A 19,414-nucleotide genomic window follows, 5' to 3' on the forward strand; every position below is an offset into this window, starting at 1 on the left:
ATGGTGTTTGCAGTTATCAGTGCTCTGTCTTCAATGCCCCTCTTTCTTCTCACATTAGTTCTGTGAGGCAGGTGGCCTTGTGGGCTGAGCTTTAGTCAATGTTTTAAATACTAACAAGGTTTATTCATTTTCTCCTCACAAATTCAGTTAACTTTATTCAAATTGAAAAATATTTCTTAAAACTGTATTTAGCGTCAAGATCCTTTGGTTCTAAAAACACACCAGTTAGTGTGGATGCAGACGAGCCAGCCCTGAGGGCATGAGAGCAGGAGAACTAGCCCAGTCCCTGGCTGCTGCTTGCTGCATTGGATGAGCTAGTGGGGCAGTGCTGGAGAGCTCTCCCTGGTGGTGAGGATGAGGGAGATCTGGCAGGATGACCAATCTAGCTAAAACCCAGGCCCAGAACCAGGGATGTGAATTGGTCCACCTCAACATCCACCCCATCTATGAATTCCTGGAACTCGTAAAGGAGCTAGTCCTGCAGACTTAAAGCTGCAGGATCTCCACGAGACAGGGCAACAATAGGATATTCAAGAGGAATCCCCTTGAGGGCCCAGTATCAATAGTGTAGCAGAAGCTAGAGGTCTTGAACCAGACCAATGACTCGTTGCAATTAACGCTTACAAGTAAAGATGTATGAACAAAAGAATATACTGTGTAACTCACTGTGTCACACTATAGCTCCCATAATAAGATTTTTTTCTTTTAACTTTTACTTTATTTTATTGGGGGAGAGCATGAGGTTACAAGGACAGAGGGTAGATACAAAGGGACAGGGAGATAGAGGGAATTAGGATGCATGATATAAAGAGGGAATTAAGATGCATGATGTAAAATCCACAAAGAATCAATAAGAAGTTATACTAAAATAAATAAAAACTCACAAGTAATTCTAAGGCTTAAATGTTTATGTTAACAAGACCAGTTTTAACTTAGGATTTTTTAAACAAATTTTAGAGAACAGAGAGAGGAAAAAAATAAGTTATTTACAGAAGATATCTACATATGTACTAAGGTACAAATCTGCTAAGAGAAAAGACTTCAGAACATGCTGGCATCTCAAAAGCAGTCCGCAAGGGCTTCATATTCTCAGATTCTCTCAACACCTAAAGCTCTTCTTCATCTTTGATCTTGGAGGCCAAATGGCACTTTAAGTGACATATGTCAGCAGTTTTATACTCTACAGCAAGGGGCACCCCTGCAGACACACTGGGTGTTACTGTAGGAGACAGTGGAGTAGCTTTTGTGAAAAAAGCTAGTGGAACTTGCTCCTTCATCTCTATGGTAACCACTTTCTCCTCTTTATCAACATTACTTGCTAGGGGAAACTTAATGTTCCTATTTCCAAGTTCTTCACTTGCAGAAAACTTCACCCAACTTCTGCACAGGATATTATAAGAGCATCTCCAATAAGATGAATGTCTCAGCACATATGTGCAGACTCACCAGCAGGCATCTTTACTAGACAGCTGTACTCTTGTTCTGGGATTCCAAGATGTTCAACATCTAAATTCATTAACTTCATTTCATACCCTGCCACTTTTATTTGGTTTGGTGTGTCAAATATTAGCACTAAAGAATCCCATTACCTTAATCCTTTAGTGTATTGAGGTATAATTATCACCACATTTTAGTATTTTGCACATTCTGGCAAGGAACACGTTCACAGCTAGTCTTCCGTAGAAGTGGCACCTATCAGAGACTTTGGAGCTCGGGGTATACTGTACCAAGGAGACATAAGTGTCCATGCTCTTCAGGCTCACACTCTCTAAGCTATTGTCCCTACAGAGCTCATAGATGAAGTCATTGAGGTTGATGAGGCTGTTGAGCACCTCCAGGGTCTTCTTTAGGCCCTGGACAAGTCAAGATTTAGACACAGTGGCAGAGTCACAATGGGGACAAGGAGTGAAGCCTGGCCAATTTAGGGCTCCCAGGTCATGAAACAAAGGCAGTGGTAAGGACTCTAAAGCAGAGGACTACCATTCCACCATACTTATATCTACTATCGCTGAAAGGTGATATTTGATTTCTCTGAACTTCTAGCTTCATCATGGAACCTTGTTATCCTCCCTTGTTATAGGAAGCAGAAGCTATAAGAAGTGTAAGTCCACAATATGGAAATAGAAAGAGTCGCCCGAATGAGAAAAATTGTGGATTTTACAGAAAATGCACACACTCTGAAATGCAGTGACTAACTATTCAGGAGTGGGGGTATAAAAAGCAAAAGCACATGAACTGGCCTCAGCTGGATCCTTCTTTGCTCCCTGCTCTTTCTAGTTGATCCTGTTACAGAGAGGACATGAGGACAATTCTCAGCCTTAGGCTGCATTGTGGCCTACTGGGGAGACAACATGACAATCTATAAAAGCAATCACATCTTTTTCATTCACTCTATGACAGAAGAAGTCAATTCTGGGTGTATGTGATGAACATTAAGCACATTACTGGATTATTTAGAGGTTAAGTGAGTTATAAATTCCAGACACATAATATGTATGAAAGCAACCAACATCATGCAGTGCTCACTACACATTAGCTATTGTTTCTAGTGCTTCACATTATCAACAAGTTCAGATTCACACACCCTCTACACCTTAAATTTATTTCCCTATCACCATCATAGAAACCCAGACATAAATAAGGAAGTTTCATAAATTGCCAGCATCACACACTTTAGAGGTTTTTTAATATAAGTATTCTGACTATAAATCTCTGTTTGAAATTGCTCTTAATTGAGACATAATTAATCTTCAGTAAATTGCACATATCTGAAGCACACAGCGTGGTTAAGTTTGGCAAGTGTACACAGCTGTGAAGCCAACTGCACAACTAATAACACAACAAAGGTAACAGATCCACCTACCCCAGACCCTGTCTTTCCTATCCTGTTACTCTCCATGTGCATGACTTCACTCCAAGCCAGCTCAAGTTCCAGGCTATGGTCAATCAACTCTCTGGCTCTAGCAAATCATCCACACATTACAGACTTCTATCCACGTGAAGTTGTACCAATAGCACCTTTTGTATTTAGCTTCTCTCACTTAGCATAATTACTGTTGGATTCATTCAGTTTTTCACATGAATAGTTAGTGCCTTTATTACTGAAATGTTTGATATTTCATATGGATACAATCACAATTTTTTAATCACCTGTTAATGTATATGTGAACATTTCCAGTTGGGACTATTATCAATGGAGCTTCTATAAGTAATAGTTATAATTATTTATATTAATATATGCTTTTCTACTTTTATTAACAAAATCTTCCTAATATGATTTCACCTGTTGCAAAAGTAGGTTTAAGGTTTAAAAGAGGTTAAGGCTGGTGGTTGTTTATAAAATTTCTAGTTTGAAATTGCAGAATTTATAAGAGAAGACCTTGAAGTTTCATGACCTTACTTCTTTCCTGGTGGAACGGGAGAAGAAAAAGAGCCCCTGTATTCCTGTGCTCACATATGGAAACTTTTGTATAGTAGAGGAGAAAATAATTGGGTAAAGGGGCCAAGTTACTGGAATTTTCTTTACTGGAAAGCAAAGCATAACCTACTTGTCAAAATTTTCTACCTTCTCTGTTTTCAATGCAATTATTGTTGACAAATGGCTGGTCCCAGTCACTTTGACTGCCAAAAGTTAACCTGCAAGTCCCTATGACTTAGGCAGGAAAATGAGATCCAGGATGTTCCCACGGTCACAGAGACAATTAATCTGATTTACATCTATTGCATTTCAGGGAAGCAAATTTTCATCTGCTGCTTCTAAGTACTTATCTGGGGTGAAGGCCCATTACTTTAAGTGAAATCCATCAGTCAAGCTGTTTTTAGATCACACAGAGGCTAACAAGGATGGAAAGCCAATAGAAGATCTCAGAAATCACAGATAACACTAAGATGGGAGAATGAATTAGACAGAAGTGTAGACATGTGAATAAAGGAAGGATCACTTGGAATGAAGTCCTGTCAGGCAGAGAACACACACTTGATAAGTTTCTAAGACCCAGTGATAAAGTATAATGACCAGATGGCAGGGAGAGACAGGTTGCTTCCCAAAGCAGGGAATAAAATATTCTTGGAGATACAAAGGAAGAAACAAAAAGCCTGGATCTTATGGAAGGTAATCTTTTTCACTGAGTTGTCCTCTCCTGTAGGATTTACACACACTGTTATGATACAAATAATGTGAGAGCAATGTCTAGAGGGTAGGACAGAAAATTAACTCTCTGTAAAGCCATATCTCAGAAGGAGCAAGAAATAGGAGTTCGAAGAGGATCCAGCTGTGAGGAGCCAGCTCTACTCTTCTTAGGGTGGAGCTAAGAACTTCTACTATGACAATTGTCCTTGCTCAAGAAGCAGTGATTTGTTTGGAACTTGCCACACATCTTCCAATATATCTGGTATAGATGCACTTTCAAATTCATACATGGCTATTTCTTACTGCAGATTTGCCTTGTCATTTGCTTAGAATACCATCAACCACTGCCTATGATTATTACTGTAGATGTTAGAAAAGTATGGAGAAAACTCTGGGATAGTTGTCAAGTGATAAACCATTATGATTAAAATGCTTCATTAAAAATAATGTTGTGAGGATTGGCATTGCAAGATGAAAAATGCCAAGAACGGGAGTTGTGGCTGCCTGAAATTATGTCCACATCCTGACTGAACTCAGTTGACCTTTGAGATAACCCCCAAACCGTAATTTCAATCTTCATTCTAGGGAACCATCACAGAGAACACGAAATGTGTAGCCATTGTTCTGTAAACAGGATGAAGGTGGGAATAGTTTGAGTTACAGGTCCAGTAGGAGACAGAGTTTGGTTAAAATTAAGAGGTTTCAGTGGAGACACTCCCTACATAGGAATGGTCAGGGCTCAGAAAGCAAAGGAGTAGGGCAAGGGCATCTAAGTGTATAGCACAGCTGGATGACAATAAAAAATCCAGCTATGGAAAGAAGCATTACCTTCAACAGCCACGTAGATACAAAAGCAACAGAGCAGAGAGAGCAGATATCCTTTTCCCTCCTGCCTGCTCTCTTACTCTCTACTCTTCCCTGATCTCTCTAATGGGCCAAATCTGCTTCCCTCTCAAATCCATGTGCTTGTGTTCCCAATATTTTTACTTTGAGTACAGCAATTAATATGAGAGAATCAGAAAAGTTGGTGAAGAACTATAAGGTGGTAGCCAGAGGCATAGCAGGCAGAAGTACCTGGTGAGGTCATCATAGAGAAGGAGGTATATTGGTTACCTTTTGTTGCTATGATAAAATACCTTTCCCAAAGGCAACTTATAGAAGGAAGAGTTCATTTGAGATTATGAGCCCAGGTAGATAATGCAGGGGTGGGGGGGCATAGCAGAGGGGTCAGAGTTTAAAGCTCAGAAATTATATCTGAACACAGAGAAAGCCAATAGACCAAACTGGAAGTGGGATGAAGCTGTAAACAGCCTAAGCCCACTCCAGGTGACATACCTACTTCAGCCAGGCTCCATGTACTAAAAGGTCCATAACTTCCCCCAAACAATGCTACCAACTAGGGACAAAATGCTCAAATCCATGAGCCTATGGAGGACATTTCTCATTTAAACCATCACATTCTAGGCAAGTATGGTAGGGCTTGGGTGAGAACAGAAAGCTCTCCAGAAGAAATGAGCTGGGAACAGTGCTGAGGGTTTTTCACAGCTGCTGTTGACTTCCATCACACTCTCATAGTGTTTCTTTTTTAATTTTAAAGGCAATGGCAGATGATTTCAAAAGAAAGGAAAATGGGGGGAAAATCCCACAAAAAATTGAATCTCTTTAATTTGTGTTTTTGCCCTGCTCATGCCAGGCAGAGGAGAGAAATAGCAGCTCAATGCCTGTTGGTAAGTTGCCATGGAGATGGCTCCCACGTGATCTCTCGTCACGATTCGCCACTGCAGGAACCTCCAAACTTAATTATTTATTAATAGGCTTTTACCAGGGCAGTCTCCAGAGGTGGAACATCTTGTTTCCATGGCAGGGACAGCAGTGAGAAACGGAGGGAGAAAACGCTATGCAATTAGAAAGAATTAATTAGAACCTCTGTAAACGCACTGATGAACATGCTTTAGGATAAACTGTGGTGGGATCTGAGGGCACTTAGGTGTCTGGGGAAAACAAAAATGAGCAGCAGAACTCCAATAATCAGTTCTCCTATGGCACCTGAAGAGCCTCCCACACTATCTGTCTGTGAACTAGAGACTCAAGATGTACTCAAGCTGTAAATTCTAGGACTAAAAGCTACCAATCTTGAATAAACAAAATATACATATGTGGATACACAATACATGACGTTTTAATCTTTGTACAGATTGTCCAGCATAGCATAATAGATGGACCTGGAAAAACCATTTCATAGTGAAGTGCTTAGAATGCATATGTATTAGAGGATATGGGATTAGAGGTGCATGTTGTTGGGCAATGTGGTTCTTTGAGTACCTACTCACATGTATAATCACATGTGAGTTTTTTTCCTTCATATTTAAATCATAGGAATGGATATGCACCAGTAAAAGCAATGCTATGTTTTGAATATAAACTTCAATTATGAAATACCCCCTCAATCCCCGCACTCATGTTCTGATTGTTTTTCTCCTCAGTTGATGGGGCTAACTTGGACAACTGTTTTGAAGTCTTTAGGATGAAGCTTCTTTGGCAGCATTAGGTCAGTAGAGAGCTTTTGAAGGTTACAGCCTGGCTCTCTGCTTCTTGGTCTGCAGTATCACAAGGAGTCTCTGCCATACATTCCCACCTTCTGTGTACTTTTTAATGCCTTCCTCACTTTGATGGGCTGAGACTCTCAGAAACTATGAGCCCAGACAAGCTTTTCTTCCTTTGTTTCTCACAGGTATATTGATCACAGTGAAGCAAAAGCAACCAATACAAATAGGAAAGTGTTTTATGAAATTGTTAATCATTTTACTGGTTCACTTGGTTTTTCATTCAGTCAGACTCAGAACTATTTATGCACATCCTAATACCTATATCATAGTATGTATATATAATGGATACTAAGTTGAATATCTCACGGTGTTTGACCCAAGGATGTTTCTGTCTAGTGAGAGACATGGTACATGTTCATGGGTCATTACATTTATAGCACATGGTTATTAATTGCTTTAAGTGTTGGATATGTGAAAAGCCATTAAAAATAGTCAGATAAACAAGTCACAACGGTGTCACAGACTGGATAGAGATGATTTTTGCATGAGATTGAATTAGTTGTCACTATTATTCCTTTTGTTGTCACTTTCCCTAGAGAGGCATGGGCAAATAGTGTCTACTCACCCCAGGTAGGGCACCAAAAGCAGACCAGTGAAATGATCCCACTTATGTGTAGCTTCATGAACCAGTGAGTTTATTGGGTTATTTACAATATTGTGGGATAAGGACTACTTTCAGGAACATGGATGACACAAAGGCAGCAGTGTTACCAAAAGCCCAGCCCAGCATGGGGGACACCTCACCGAGGCTATATCCCTGGGCTCCTGACATGCCTTGCAAATGATTCACCTGCTCAGAGAGTCCCCTCTCTTCAGCAGCATTGTTAATGCCTTTGTAACAATGGGGTGTGGTGTGGTGATGTTTTATTTGTGCTGAAATGTGGTGATATTTTATTTGTGCTTTAATAAATAAAGCTTGCCTGGAAATCAGAGGAAAATGCCAGCCACAACACAGAAGTCAGGCAATGTTAGCACACACCTTTAATCCTATCACTTGGCAGGCAGGATCTCTGTGTGTTCAAGGCCACACTGGAAACAGAGCCAGGTGTGGTGGCACATGCCTTAAATTCCAATGCTAGTTAACCATGGAGGTCTGGAGGTTTGTGCAGACAGACAGAAAGTGACAGAGGTGGGCAGGAAGAAAAAGTGATGTAGCTGGATGAAAATCAGATGGCAGATCAGCAAGGCATATAGATGTGGATAAACAGGAAGCTGCAGAGTTGGTAAGGTAAGGCTAGCTATGGCTTTCCCTATTTTACTGATCTCTCTAAGGCTTTCAACCCTATATCTGGCTCTGTGTTTTTTATTTGATAAGACCATTTAGGAATTCATCAACAGTGGGGCTGTGTGAATCCAGTAAATTTTAGGAGTTTCCTGGGACTTTTGACACTCACTTACCTTCCTGAGCCTTATATGTTCTGTTTACTTCTTGATGAACACTCATCTTGACTCCCTCCAAAGAGGAAATTGCTACATGACAGCTACCAACTTTAAAAATCTCAGAATCTATGTGGAATAGTCAATTCATATTGATATTGGTGTGTGAGAATAACACAGAAAAACTTGCCTCATTTTCATTTTCAAGTTATATTCATTGTTACATGGCAGATCTATTTGGTATAAGTAAATTTTTGGATCTAAAATGCAAAGATTTATTAGTTGTTTTCAACTACTATAACAAAAACACTTGAAGCCAGATAATTTATATTAAAAGAGAGGTTTATGTAGCTTACAACTTTAGAGGTTCCAGAACATGCTTCTGACCCCTCTTTGGCTCTGGTAAGGGCTCCCTTAGATCAGTCACATGACATCAGGGTAGGAACATGATGGTAGGTACATGAGTGGGAGGGGCAAACACGTGGTAAGACAAGAGTCCCTGAATTTGGGTTGAGGGTAGGCTTGCTGCTTTGGGCAAAACATCTCAGGCTCTCAGGAGAACTAAGTTTAGATGCTATCACTTCATGACTGCAATGGCTTTGTCCCACCAGAAAAATGACATTGTAGATGTCTTCTCTATGTATTTGTTGTTCCTTGAGCCATATACAGAGTGGTAAAAATGACCTGTTAGGTCTGAGCACTCAGCTTTTACTTATTCTCAACACCTTGAGCAGCCATAAATCTTGGCATTCACTGCAATCTATTGCAAAGAGAAAATTTTCTGATTTAGATGGAGAGTAGAATTAAGGCTAGGGTCATGAACATACATATCTAGAAGGCAGTTTGACACCATATCAATTTAGTTAAGCAAACATAGTAATTTCCCTTTTAGACATAAGATCTGTTCATCAGTGAGTTTTAAATCAGGATTATAGAACCAGGCATGAATTACCTTTTTTGTGAAGTAGGCCACAAATCCAATCAGAGAGCTGCTATTTATCCCCATAACAGTTGTGCTCCTATTACATCAGTAAATATGTTTTTTCTAAGAGGTTATTATCATAGTTGGTAGGGTTCACAGATGGGTAGGACCATTAATGCCTATTCTACCTCATCCTTTTGCACAGTAACTTCTGATTCTCTAAAAGCTAGATATGAAGGAGGAAGCTCCCAGCTCATCTTTAGATTGATGTGTTTAGATTGATGTAAATGTGTTCTCATGTACCTATGCACATATTTGTAAAAAAAAATACAAATGTATAAACACATGTATACATACACAGGCTGAATTTAAACTTCCATTCCCTTCCACTTAGGACATAATTGCTTATCAGTACAGCTTCTTATATAATTAAGTAAAGACTGACAATAAACACAGGACAATCTATTACATTTTTGAGGGAGAAATACATTGTAGGTATCAAAATAAACAAAAGTTGTTATCCGTTGGTTGCTTATTTTATGATATTTACATATATTAGTTCTAATACCAAAAACACTATGAGGTAAATACAATTATCTATAAAGTTTCATCAATAAGGAATTTGAGTTTCAAAATATCAATGAACAGATCCAGCATCCCAGAATAGCTTAGAAAAGCTGAAGAAGAAAATTAAATGAATTGTCTTTAGTCACAAAGCCAGCATTGATTCAACTGGACACTAATTCAATCTTGCCTCAATTCCCTAGTTTCATGGTTAAGGAAATGGAGACTAAGATATTTAAGCAAACCCTATATGCATTCTTGATCAAAAGATCTTTATGAATCAGGAAGAGTTTGATCAAGAGCCTCATTTAAAATTAATAGCTATCATCATAATTAGTAGCACGCCTTTAAAGTAATTCTCATTGAAGTCAGGAGTGTTATAAAGACTCATGCATTCACAACCATTGTTTAGCATTGATCTGAGATTTTGGTGATGCAAATGAGGGAGGGAAAATTAAGACAGATCAAAAGTTCATGATGGCTTCTCAATAGATTCAGAGGAACCAAAGAAAAAGTTCTAACAAATCAAACATGAGAATTAGGAATGTGCATTCATTTTATATTCTGAACGCAAAGCCACAGTTTTGGATGTATAAAGGAGTCAGATCAGAGAAAATACATTTGAAAAAGAAAATCCAAGTTAGGGAATTCAAACCTTTTGACTTTAAAATTTATTTTATACAGCTTTAATAAATGCATGTATTAAGATAAACCTAGATTGAAACAACAAAATTGAGAGCTTAGAAATAGTCAATTTATTCGTTTTCTTTCTTTCTTTCTTTCTCTCTCTCTCTCTTTCTTTCTTTCTTTCTTTCTTTCTTTCTTTCTTTCTTTCTTTCTTTCTTTTTCTGTAGCCAAGGACAGATCATTGTGGAGTGAATAGGAAGTTTTACTGCTAAAGAAGCTGAAATTACTGAAAATTCATTGCAATAATAATAGTACGAAGAAAAAGAAGCAGCTGTGGGCTGGGAATGCAGTAGCTTGGTGTCAGGATAGTTGAGCAGCATGAGCAAGGCTCTGACTGCGTTCAATCTTCAACAACAGAAAGGAGAAAAACCAAGTTGAATGTTTTCCCCACCCATACAAATCATTCACTAAAGCATAGATCACAGGTTCAAATGTAAAATCCAAACCTGTAAAACCACTAGAATTAGGTCTATCTTTTTTCTTTCTTTTACATTTTATTTTCTTAATTCAAGTATGATTTGATGAAGCCTATAAACCTCTCAGGTGTTAGGATTGCAGGCCTGAGTTACCATGCCTACGCCCCAACAAGGATATAAACCTCTGTGACCTTGGATTATGCAAGCCTCTCCTAGTTAAGTCATCAAAGGTCAAGGTATATAAGGAATAGAGAATTAAACTTCATATAAATTTAAAAAAATTATCACTTGTAAATGATTCTTCCAAGAAAATGGGAGCAAAAACACAAGAAATAAACAGGGAGAAATATAATCTGTGTAATAAGGGATTGGGACCTTGAATGTATGAAAGACTCTTACAACACTAAACTAAAGAAGGGGAAAAACTCATATTTTCTCCAAAGAATGTGCACAAGTGGTCAGAAGTCAAATGAACATACCAGAAACATAATTAACTGAAAGGGAGTTGAAAACTAAAACCCAATTAGATACCATTCTGATACCAATAAGACAGTAGAATAAAAAGAAACTGGAACCCTTATGTGTTGAAGTGGTACTGAAAATGATAGTGTCCCTTTGAAAAACATTTCAAAGCTCCTTATAGTGTCTAATATCAAGGGACCATATAACCTAGCAATTCCCCTCAAATATACACATACATGATATATATATATATATATATATATATATATATATATATATATGATTTATATGTATATATACAGTTTTAAATATAGATATATAGGGATAGAGATATAATTTCTAAATACTGAAAATATGAATCAAACTTCACACATGAATATTTCTAACAGCATTATTAGCAATTAATAACCAACATATGGAAACAGACCACATTTCTGTTGCTTGATGGATGGAAACATCTATGTACTATATTCTTACAATGCAATGATATTTGGCAATAAAAAGAATGAAGTGCTGGAAGAATGAAGAATACATGGAAGAACATGGATGAGCCTTGAAAACATGTTGCTAAGCTCAGGAAGGAAGGATTATGGTTGCATATTGTACTACTACATTTATATCACAAGCCCACAATACACAAATCCATAGAAACAAAAGGAAGATTAGTTGTTTCCAGGAACTGGAGGCTAACAGAGAGTAGCTACTAACTGATGTGAGTTTACTGTCTGGAGAAAACTGTTCTAAACCTTTAACATGATTGCCCAGTTCTACAAATACAGTAAAACCATATATAGACAAATTTTATTATGTGAAAATTACATTTCCATAATGATGTGTTTTAAAAAGCAACAGTATATATATATATATATATATATATATGCAATTACATAAAGCAAAAATGTAAAAGGTTAACAAAAACATCTCGTTAAAATAAGTCATGATGTAAATGTTTATAAATATGCAAAGAGATGTACATATATAACTATTACTTTTTCTTGTTAATTTAACATTTGTTGAAAATCTATACTAGTGTAGTCATAGACTAGGGCTTTGATGTATACAAACTAAGAAACACTAATAATCTTATCTTACATTTTAAAACCTCACAATAATCCATTGGAGGGGATAAATAATACATTTTTAAAGGGGAAAACTATAATTATATACAAAATTCCTGTTTTCCTCTGTGTGTGTATGTGAGCACACATGTGTGCATGTGTGTGAATGATTTCATTGTGATTTTTGAATTTGATAAGCTGATAAAACATACTCACTTGAAAATTGTTAAAATATATTATTAAAAGTTGGTCATAGCAGCACAAACCTTTACTCTCAGCACTCAAGATGCCAAGACAGGCCTTATAGCGAGCCTGGACTATGTTGTGAGGTCCTAGCTAGCTGGGAATACATAGTTATACCCTGTCTGATCCAGATTTATATTTACATAATTAAGTTCATTTTTAATTATTTAACTAAAATATTTTAATTCTAAGGTGCTTAATAGGATGAACTGTAGTTACTGCAACCCCAAGACTTAGACAATTTTCAACTTAAACATAAAGGTTTTTCCTCTGAAGTTGGGGAAAAATTAAGGCACACACTCTGCCCAAACCTCTCCATCATTGTGCTGGAATTATTATTAATGAAATTAGATAAGAATGCAATTAAAGCTTGAAAGCTGAAAAGGAAGAGATAAATTTATTCTTACTTGATGATAATATGATTAACTGGAAATTCAAAAAAGAATCAATGCCTGCCTATCATAAAAAGAAATAAAATTGAAATATTTGTACTCATGTGCACAAAAGCATGGTTCTTCAGACTTTTTAACAAGGTTGTCTGGGAAATAGTAAAAAGAGGAGAACTGACTCTTAAACTAAATAAATATTAAGAAAAATGTACAAAATATTAAATGAGAGAAATACTCTCGAAAACATCAAAGTACAGTTGAGCAAATAGAAAAGTATAACATAGTCTATATTATGGATGAAATATTTAATATCACTAAAACATTACTTCTAAGTTAATATACCAAAATTATAGGAGAACTTTAAAATGTTGTAAATTTTTTCCTCGAGTTAGAAAAGTAAATTGTAAAGTACATTTGCAAAAAACAAAGAATAAATAATAATTCTTCTTTGACTAAAAAATTGTGAGCAAAACCACTGTGAAAAAATGTATAAACAATAGAACACACCCACACACCAAATTTAACCTATAATTCTGCTCATTTTACATCATGTGAAAAATGTTTGTCTGTTTGAATTTTAATAGAATATATGAATAACCAAATGAAAACAATTGGTCTGTTCATCATAGTTTATTATTAAATGCTAAAAAATGAATTAGAGGTTTTAATGTGAAAGTAAAACTTTATGCATATTGAAACATAATATGGACCAATTATTTTATAGATAGAATTGAGATAATTCACCTAACATTGACTCAAAAATTCAAATTCTGTATGGGGGAAATTTGATACATGTAAATATAGTGGATAACAGTATAATATATGACAGAATCTTTAAATACAGCTATAATATATATGTAACAAAGACTATAAAATGAGACATGTTTGAGCTGGGCGTTGGTGGCGCACGCCTTTAATCCTAGCACTCGGGAGGCAGAGCCAGGCGGATCTCTGTGAGTTCGAGGCCAGCCTGGGCTACCAAGTGAGTTCCAGGAAAGGCACAAATCTACACAGAGAAACCCTGTCTCGAAAAAAAAAAAAATGAGACATGTTTGCTTACATTTGTATAGATATATAGTTTTTTTTTTTGCAAGCACCAAAACAACTTTCAGTTTGTTTTTAAATCATGCTGAAAGTGTTAGTAATCTGACCATAAAATTTTTCCAAATAATAAAAACAACTGTAAACATTTATAAAATTATCAAAAATAAATTTAAAAATAAAAGTAAGGAAGATGATCAGCTTCAAAGACAAATGAAGAATACATAAAAGCACAGATTTATGGAAAGTAAAAAGTAAATATTCTTTAACATAATAATAAGAAAATGAAAATAAAAACAAGATGTACCATTTTTCTTCTTTCAGATTGTTCAGGTTTAAAAAGTTGACAATAGCTATTGATGGCCATGTCAATAACTCATACATTACCAGTGAAAATATAACATCTCACAACCAGTTTGGTAATATCCACCAAAAATCCTTTGCATATACACTCTTTGATTAAGCAGGCTTATTTTGTCAAAGTATGTGTTCACAAACTAAAAAGAGACATATTCACAAATATGACTTTCATATATCAATAATGGAAATAGTTCTTTATAGCCATGTATCTATCAGTAGGGGACTAATTTAATAACACACACACACACATACACACACGCACATGTATACAATGAAAAGCTTTAAGGCTGTATAATTAAAAGTCCATTGTATAATGTTGGTATATAGGGGAGATAGGGATTATTAAATTAAACAAGGAAAATAAAAATGGAAAGAAATTTTTGTATACTTTGTCAATATTTAACCAGCATGAGTGTAATGTATATATTCTATAACTTTATCTATATAAATATAGATATATAGCCATAGCCTCTATTTAAAAACTTAGGAAAACTATATTTTGGGATTTTTAGATAGGGGCAGAAAAAGATAGGGAGGAATTAGACTTTTCTAATATATCATTTTCTTTAGATTTGATCTTAATATGATATACATAGATGTGTTCTTGAAATAAAAATTATACTTAAAAATCTTTTAAAAGAAATTGCAACACAGGAAACTGTCAGTTGAGCTAAGTGGCAGCTTACAGAATTGGGAGAAAATTGTCCAGCCATACATCTGAGAGATGATTAGTTTGTAGAATATAAAATGAAATATAGAATTGAACATCGAGTTATCAAAAGCAAAAAAATATCAGTGACTAAGCAACACTTTAAAAAGTGTTCAACAACATCATCCATCGGGGAGATGTAAATTACCCTACTCACCATAACCAGGAAATGGAATCAATTAAGTTGTTCATCAACTGATGAATAGATAATGAAAATGTAACACAACACACACAATGGAATTTTGTTAAGCTGTAAAAAATGAAATTATTAAATTTACAGGAAAAATAGCTGGAACTGGAAACTACTGAGTGAGTTAATTCACATCCAGAAGGACAAATGCTGTCTGTTCACTCTGATGTGTAGACCAAGCTTTGAATTTTAGGTTTCTGTGATTAAGTTGGAATGAGACCTACATCCCTTTCTTGATACTTGTTCCTACCCTCCTCTGGCTTCTTGTTTTCTGGGCTCTATTGACTGTCATTCCAACTTAATCACAGAAACTTAAAATTCAAAGCTTGGTCTACACATCAGAGTGAACAGACAACATTTGTACTTCTAGGTGTTAATTACCTCATTCAGTAGTTTCCAGTTCCAGCTATTATCTTGATAGAGGCTGGGAGGGTGGCGGGGGGAGGCTTGTGGGGTTATGGAGAAACCTGGTGCCAGGGAAAACCCCAAGAATCCACAAGGATGACCCCAGTTAATAAACTATGAACAAACAGCTGAGGAGCCCCCAAATGGATCAGGCCCTCTGGATAAGTGAGACAATTGATCTGTGTGGAGGCATCCAGGCAGTGGGACCGGGACCTGTCCTCAGTGCATGAGCTGTCTGTTTGGAACCTGGGGCTTATACAGGGACACTTGGCTCAGCCTGGGAGGAGGGCACTGGAACTGCCTGGACTGAATCTACCAGGTTGAACTCAATCCCCAGGGGAGTCTTTGCCCTGGAGGAGATGGGAATGAGGGGTGGGCTGGGGGGAAAGTGTGGGGGTGGTGGTGGTGGAGGGTGGAGAACAAGGGAATCCGTGGCTGATATGTAAAATTAAATTATAAAATAAAATAAAAATAAAAAATCCTAGTAATAGTAGAGAGGACACCTGAACTAGCCTTCTCTTGTAATCAGATTGGTGACTAATTGTCATCATAGAGCCTTCATCCAGCAGCTGATGGGAGCAGATGCAGAGATCCACAGCCAAGCAATGGGATGAACTCCTGGAGTCCTGTTGAAGAGAGGGAGGAAGGATTATATGAGCAAAGAGGGTCAAGATCATGCCAGAGAAACCCATAGAGACAGCTGACCTGAGATCACGGGAGCTCAAGAACTCAGCATTGACAGTTAGGGAGCCTACATGGGACTGACCTAGGCCCTCTGCATGAGGGTGACAGTTTGTGTAGCTTGGTCTGTTTGAAGGGCTCCTAGTGTTGGATCTGTCCCTGGTGCATGAGCTGGCTTTTTGGAACCTATTCCCTATTGTGGGATGCCCTACTCAGCCTGATGCAGAGGGAGGACCTTGGTCATGCCTCAACTTGCTAAGCCATGCATTGTTGACTCACATGGGAGGCCTTACCCTTTCTGAGGAGTGGATGGGGTGGGTAGAAAGGAGGTAGGGGAAGGGAACAGGAGGAGAGGAGGGAAGGAAAACTGGCTGGTATGTAAAATAAATTTTAAAAATGTAATAATAACAATAAAAAAGAGAGGGATATAATAAAATACACAGGATAGTTAAGTGGTGGGGGATAGACATGAAAAGGTTTAAATGGGCCATGATAGCAGAAAGATGATGGTAAGATGTGGAAGCAGATAACAAAACCAAAGGATACATGACAATATAGACATCTGCTACTTTCGTTTTCTTTTAAAAGCCCCAGGGGCCCTCCTGTCTCCACCCTCGCAGGACTGGTTTCCTGCTACCTACCGAGACCAGCTTTTTATGGAGGTCCTAGAGACTGAACTCAGGTCCTCATGCTTGCACAGCCAGCCCTTACCAAGTGAGCCTCCTCCCCGGCCCCCGCAAACCTACTTATGGGCAAGCTAACCAAAAATACAATGAAAAATAAAAAGAGCGTGGCATGGAACAACCCTGCATGGGTAATGAGCACTGACCCCAGAATCCATGAATTTTTAAAACAAGAATCCCTATGCAAGGGAAGGCTACCACCCAATGAATTGTTGGCCAGAGAGGTCGTAGATATCCCACACAAGACGTGCTATTGCTATTGCTCTTGACTGCCTACTAGAATTGCATACTACTATCGTATTCCTGGAGATATCATATACTTTGTCTACAACACATTTAATCTAATTGTGCCTTGGATAGAGGATCCTCCCCTGTGGGATACCATTCATGATGCCAGAAGTTGCTATAGAGTATGCTGGGAGAGAAAAACTCATCAGCAGTCTTACTGAGCTCTGCACCTTGTGCACTGTAATACTTTCACTGTGCCATGAAGGTTTGGTAAGAAACCAACTCTTTGGATTGAAGGATTTTTCCATGTGAGGGAAAACACATTTGGTACTCTAAGACACACCAAAATGCTACTGTTGGGGCAGTCCAGTACCCTTGGCAGAGAGGAACCTTTTACCACTGTTTTGCCGAATGCACATGTTGGGAAACTGCCTTCCTTCTATATGTTTCTTTTTGTGCACAGAGATTAGTGTTGCTCTCAATCTTAGGTACAGATGCTTCTTTTCACAGTGGGTGACAGTTAACACAGATACTTATATCTAGTGAATATGCAGAAAATGAATGGCAATTGAGCCATAAACCAGACAATTGTATCACCCTCTCCAATAACCAAGAAATATCTAGAAAAAGGGGTGGGAAGTATGGAAGAACTGGAGGAGAGGAGGAGTGCTGTGAAATACTGTCATCTGGATACGACAGAGCATTTGTGATCAGAAATGTGTTATAGGTATATAAAACTCCACAGACCTGTAGGAGATGGGGTCCTTTGGCATTCCATCATGACTGGGGAAGGTACCCATAGGGCTTTACCCCTTCCTGAGAAGCTGGTGTGAGGTGATGGTTACTAGGGACAGGAGAGATGTTTTGGTTCTAGCAAACTAGTGATTTTTCTGTGCTCTAGCAAATAAACCCTCTACCCATTCTCATGCATGTAACTCTAGCCAAACGCAGTAGATCAAAAAGAAAGAAAGAAATCCATAAGTTTGGGAAGACAACTAATTTGGAAAAAAAAAGGTTTTAAAAGGATATTGAGGACTTTGAGAGAGGGTAATGGTAGATGAATATAATCATAATACATTACATGTATTTGTATGAAGCTGTCAAAGATAGAGAAAAATAAATTACGCTAAAATAAGTTTCTAATTACTTAAGGTAAACTGAGCAGATAAGTCCTTAAATTGAGTAGCTGGGAAAATTAAGTAGGAAGAAAAAAAAGCTAAATAACTTTAAAACAAAGCAATTTTATTGCATTCCCTTAATGGATTATATATTAAAGATAAACAGAGCTAAAACATAAAGCAAATATATTGTAATGTATTGCTAGTCAGTTAGGTGTGTATATGTACAGAATAAATGAGTGTGCTAATGTACAAGACCTTTGTCTAAGAGAGAAGAGACTAAGGAAACATGAGGAGCATAACCCCATATTTAGTAGAAACACCACTGTTAAACTTACAGGAAATTTTCTCTGTCTACTGGGGATGGAGGACTCATGGGCAAAAATTAATCTCATAATTAACATCAGTTCTCATTTTCAATGGGTTTATTTATTTCATATGTGTTAGTGGTTTTTTTTTTGAATGTATGCACATGCACCAAATTCATCAGATTTCCTAAGTACAAAGTTACTAATGGTTGTGAGCCACCAGTTGAGTGCTGGGAACCTAACCAGGGTCCTTTGCATGAGCAACAAATACTCTTAACTGCAGAGCCATCTCTTCAGCCCCAACCAGGAATATCATTTTGAGGAGAGCCTTTTAATCATTTTATTTCTGGGATTATAATTACAACATTTCACCTTCACCTTCAAGCCCCTGATCTCCTTCAAATCCACGGCCTCTCTTTTCAATAATAGTTATTGTAGTTATTATTCATAAAAATAACATGCTCAATCTGTACAATGCCACTTGCATGTGTGTCTTTGGATCTGACCATTTGGTGTCTAACAACCAACTGGCGTGCTCCTCCCTGGGGAAGACTACCTCTCCCATTCTCAGTATTACTTAGTTGCCTATAGTTCTAGGTGTAGGGTTGATACTGGGCTTTTTCCCCATTCACTCTGGTATACCTCTCTATTGATGTGATCCTTGTTCAGCTCATGTTCAGGAAGTTATGTTTATGGGTATAGCTTCTGACATTGCTAGGAGACACAATCTCACAGCAAACTCCCTCATCTTCTGGCTCTTATAATCTTTCAGCCCACTCTTCTGCAATGATCCCAGAGATTTGTGTGTGGGAATTGTATTATAGATGTATCCATTCAG

At 37.5% G+C, this 19,414-nt stretch overlaps 1 pseudogene; it reads right to left on the reverse strand.

Moving 5' to 3' along the window:
* Nucleotides 1-1,106: 1,106 nt before the first annotated feature.
* LOC114699887 lies at nt 1,107-9,118 on the reverse strand (annotated as a pseudogene).
* Between the last annotated feature and the right edge of the window lie 10,296 nt (nt 9,119-19,414).

Source organism: Peromyscus leucopus, chromosome 1, assembly GCF_004664715.2.
Source record: "Peromyscus leucopus breed LL Stock chromosome 1, UCI_PerLeu_2.1, whole genome shotgun sequence".
Lineage (NCBI taxonomy): Eukaryota > Metazoa > Chordata > Mammalia > Rodentia > Cricetidae > Peromyscus > Peromyscus leucopus.